Raw genomic sequence first — 5313 nt, 5'->3', positions numbered from 1 at the left:
TATGCATTCATCAAGTCAGAAAGTTCAAAAACGCAAATAACTTAGAAAATAAATAGATGGAGATCTAGAGAATGGTCGAAAATGAGATTGAATTAAAGATATAAGCTTGATACAAATACTCAGTTCAATCAGTGGAGTGGTAAATGAGAATGTAAGGAAAAATGAAGAAGTCAAGCCGTAGATTTCAACCTCTAGTCCTCTTTGGCTTATTTTTAGTGCTTGCTTTAGCCAACTTGGTGAACGAGTTGAAGAAGATGTCTCTCTCAAGCTTCTCTCTGGCAGCATCTCTTTATCAACGGTGGAAGATGATGGTTGCCCCTCCTAGTCCTTGCTTGCAGAAGGTAGAGGTGAAAACTAACTACTTTCCTAACTGTCTACTATCTGATTTTTTTTTTTTTTTTTTTTTTTTTTTTTTTTTTTTTTTTTTTTTAACTCTCTTGCAAGTAGATTTTCCTTTATATAGGGCAATCATTAACCATTTTGGTGATGTGATTGCATTAATTTTCATACCCTGAGACAGCCGCCTGCCACTCTACTTCTATCATACGTCATCAGTTAGATTTCCATGCCTACACGTTGATGATTTGATGTAGATCGCACAAGCCGAATGTATCTTTCATGCATCGAATAGTTTGGATGCATACCCATTACATTGGCCTTGTCTGCAACATTTAGTAGATTTTTCTAATTCCTTATTACAGTGCGTTAGTGAAGCAGTTTTTCATTTAAAGGATACTTTCGTATGTGTTTATCATATATACATAATTTCATGTGTTTTTCCTACTTTTTTTATGTGTTTATCATATATACCGAATTTCAAGTGTTTTTCCTTTAACAAGAGTGCGTTTACAATACTAATAATCCTAATTGTTCCAACTTTGAGAGAACAATAATTATCAAGTATAGCATCAAATACTAGAAAGAAAGGGAATAGTGGGCACAAAAATGAATAAAACTCACAATTATAAGACATATACGGTGGCAACAACTGGACTCCACGATGGTGACGATAGAACCTCAACTCAACCACAACAACGATGGTGATCATCATAGCGAGGGCGATGGCTGATGAGTACATAAAGAGATGAAGTATGTTAGGTTGAAAGGTGGTGATTTTGAAAAGAATGGTGGAGTGGAAGAGATGGACAAAAGATATTAGGGTTTCAAGAGATGTTGGACTTAGTTGGGGAATTGGACCACAATTTTGTGTAATCTACTTTTGTGAGAGTTTTCTTTTTGTGGGAATTCAAAAAGATATAGGAGCACCTTGGAATTGAGGGCAATGATTTAATCTCGAACCCGGAAAAGGAGTTAGATGTCCATTTAACTCGCAAGGACTCACCCCGAATGAGGTAGGAAATCCCAACTAGATGGGGAATAGGGAAGGGAGTGGAGAGACTTTTCTCCCTGATGGCTAAACGGGGACAAGGATTATATTCTCCTATCCTAGCCCTGCCTTAACTATTGATTTATTTAATTATATATGTACACTCATAAGAAGTTATTTATATGAGAGTAAAGTGTGAGCTTTTTTAATTACATATATACTTCATCATAATAAGTGATTTCTATATATATGTACGTATATATGTATACATACATATAATATATATACATATACATACATATATATACACTTAATACATAATTAACTCACTTACTGTATATGTGTGTGTGTATATATATCTTTTACTCATTTAATATTGTTCTTTTTAGCTAGTAAGAGATCTTAAGAGATTTTATATTGTTTTATTTAAATAAAAAATTATATTGAAAACAACTTATTTAATTTATAAAATTTTATTTGGTTGAAAAAAAATTAAAAACTTATTAAAAAATTTAAAAACTTTAAAAAACTTTAAAAAAAAATGAGGAATTTTCCCCTTGGGGAACTGATCCTCGCCAATTTCCCAAGGGGATGGGGATTGAAATAGGGGTGGGGTGGGGATGGGGAATGCCCCTAGGACATCTCTAAGGACTTGTTTATTTCACAGATATTGCCATGGGATTTCAGATAAACCTTTCATATCTGTGTTTGTTTTATAGTATTTCACTTTTAAAACCATTATATTATTTTATCGAGGGAACTTTAAAACCCATCTGACTTGGATTTTTTAATACCTTCCATATTTGTGGGATTTTTATACTTGGGAGATAGATAGAGCCGGGTTAATTAATAAATTAGTATAAATTAATTATTACTATTAATTTTAGTTAATTATTAAAAGCAAATAAATTATTTAGACTTAATAAATTTCAACTAATACATTTACCATTAATATTTTTGTTATCTTGACTATTCAATATAAATTTTATTATTAGTTATTAATATTCTAATTAAATAAAATAATTTATATAATGTTTATGATAACATCGAAAATGTGTTATATTCCTCTTCTTAATTCGGGTTGTTAGTCCATTTTAATGAGTTTAATTGATGTTTTTATAGGTTCTCAGGTGCAAAGAGGTAGAGCGGGCGTTTGGTGCAAAAAAGATGTTAAAATGGCTAAGTTTGGAGCTAAAATGCATTAAGAGAGAAAGAAGGTTGAGAAAATTATCATTCTACCACTAGGAGAAGCGTTGCAATGTTCAAAAGAAGCGTTGTGCAACCATGAAAACAGAAGCGATACTTTTTGGGCAAAACAGAACAACGTCACTATAACAACCCAACCCCCTAGGACTCAAGTTAGACCATTACTAAATACGTGCATGCATGGAACTTAAAACGACACATTTTTATGGTGAAATAAATGTTAAATAAATAAGGTAAGTTCAAAAACCTTCATTAAATTCAAATATTAAAACAACAATAGAGTACCCATAAATCATAAATGATAATAAATAAGTCTGAAAACAATTCTTAATAGAAGTTTCAAACATCAAAACTGAAAGTTAAGAAAAATATGAAAAAGAAATCTAAATCTCATGAGCGGAAGCATAAAACTGGTCCCCAATGGCTCGATCACGGATTCCGCTTGTCAATCACCGGTGCATCTCTACCTTTACCTGAAACAACAACATGAGAAAGAATGAGTATAAAATACTCAGTAAGCAACCCCAACTACTGGGGTCGGGCTAGGCATCTATGTCCTCTAGATGCCTACCTCTGGCGGAACATAAAAACTGCTCTAGTCCTCATGGAACACGTACATACATGACAAACTTGTTTCTATCCTACTGTAGTTAAGTATGCCCATTACCTCTAGTGAATCCCGAAGGAAACACAACCCCTGGTGAATCCCGAATAAAACACAATATCTGGTGAATTCTGAAGGAAACACAATCTGGTGAATCCCGAAGGAAACACAATATCTGGTGAATCTCGAAGGAAACACAATATCTGGTGAATCCCGAAGGAAACATAATCTGGTAAATCCTGAAGGAAACACAATACCTAGTGGGCATCTAACTAATCAGTAAAGACACTATCACAGTCTCAACATCACAATTATCACAATATGGTTTTATAACATACATATACACCTCAATATCATGGCTATATAACATGCATATACGCCTCAATATCCTCATACCAAATACAACCTCAGTGAATCAAGTATCATCCCTTACTAGCATGCAAGTATCTACGTACACAAATAAATCTTTCAGATTCTCATACAAGAACATATATCGGTCATACTATACTATCTATGTATCATGCTATCGTTCTATCCTGATATTCGTCTATTATGCTAGCATATATCTAGTGTTTGGCCTGTGGGTAGTTCCAGTAGTAAGATTACTTATCTCAAAGTCAAATTCAGATATTAATCCAAGCTAATGATTTCCAACGAAATAAATCTTGAATTAAGTCCCCTAATACAGACATAATACTAAATTTTAGTCTTTGGAACCAGGACCCAAACATACAAATTTAATCCAATGATCACTAATTAATTTACCCAAATGAAACTTGATCAACAAACACTCGCAAGATTTTGACTCCAAAATCTCCTCTTAGCAGATTTTAAAACTCAATGGATGACAACTTGAAACCTTCAAAATACTTAAAATTAAACCATAATTTAGTCCAATAATCAATAGGTTCCCAACAACCAACAACGCTTACCAAACTACTTGTCGAACGAACTCGTATCCGCTGGGCAACACGTTGCGGACTCTGAAGTACTCCAATTTTGGATCTAAATTCCAAATATAACCGGCATCAACCAAAAAAGAATCCAAAATTTAATGGGCAAACAAGAACTTTCAAAACTCAACCGATCTTACCCAAAACTACCAGATCCTACGAAACCCAATGACGGCGGTGGCGGCGAACGGCGAACAGAGGGCGTGTATGACAACGACGAATTTTGTGAGGTCCACGCGCAGAGGGGTGTGCAGAGGAGGAGATCTATGGTGGCGAACGAACTTCAATTGGTTTCGCGAGGGAGAGGGAGACAGACGGTGAGGGAACGTTGGGTGGCCCGGCTGAGACGCAAGGAGGGATGGTGGCAGTTAGTCACGAGTGAACGCAGCTTGGCTGGGCCAAGGGCGAACGTGGTTTGGTTGGCGGCGGGATCTGGTCGGTCTAAAACCCACGAACGGCGAACAGTCGGCTCAACTAGTCTTGTAGGGTGCGGCGGAAAATGACGGACAAACGGCTGAGTTACTTAGGGCTTGACGGCGGGAGGAGAAATTTGAGGGAGGGGGCACATGACGAAGAAGAAGGAGAAAGGATATTTTTTTTCTATAATAATAATAATAAAAACTAAAAAGGAAATGAAATAACTTTATTTTATTCTTTTCCTTATCCCACTCTATTTTATTAACTTCATTTCTTTCTAAAAAATGAATTAATTCCTACCATTAATTTCCAAATTGAATAGTTTCAATGTCAATAATTAAATTCCCGTAATTACACTTGAAGTCCAAAATTCTAAAAATGCCCTCAAATAATAAAAGTTACTAAAATTACATTAATAAAGAAAATGCGGGGTGTTACATTATTCCCTCCTCAAAGAACTTTCGTCCTCGAAAGTTCATTCCTAAAAAAGCTCTGGGTACTGGGCCTTCATCTCATCCTCTCACTCCCAGGTAGCCTTCTTGAACTGGTGATTCTGCCACAGAACTTTCACAAATGCAATTTCCCTGCGGCACATTGTCTTTACCTATCTGGCGAGGATCTCTACAGGTTTCTCCTCGTAGCTCAAGTTGTCATTCAACTGCAAGGGCTCAAAGTCAACTACATGGGATAGGTCTATCACATACTTCCTTAACATTGAAACATGGAAGGCATTATGAACTGAAGACAGTGTTGAGGGCAATGCCATATGGTAATCTACGGGGCCAACTCGTTCCAAGACCTCGAAA

General features: G+C 35.6%; 1 long non-coding RNA gene across 2 annotated transcripts; it reads right to left on the bottom strand.

Moving 5' to 3' along the window:
- Positions 1-2948: 2948 nt before the first annotated feature.
- On the bottom strand, positions 2949-4712 carry LOC120083256. 2 transcript variants are annotated; one of them, XR_005483390.1, is made up of 3 exons: positions 4231-4712; positions 4070-4142; positions 2949-3006 (listed from the first exon to the last, which is right to left on the bottom strand). It is a non-coding gene; the product is annotated as an uncharacterized LOC120083256 (long non-coding RNA). The 2 variants fall into 2 exon arrangements; XR_005483389.1 differs by lacking the exon at positions 2949-3006 and adding an exon at positions 3337-3394.
- Between the last annotated feature and the right edge of the window lie 601 nt (positions 4713-5313).

This window comes from Benincasa hispida, chromosome 8, assembly GCF_009727055.1.
Source record: "Benincasa hispida cultivar B227 chromosome 8, ASM972705v1, whole genome shotgun sequence".
Lineage (NCBI taxonomy): Eukaryota > Viridiplantae > Streptophyta > Magnoliopsida > Cucurbitales > Cucurbitaceae > Benincasa > Benincasa hispida.
Note: the sequence above shows the minus strand (reverse complement) of the source record. Positions and strands in the feature narration are given on the sequence as shown.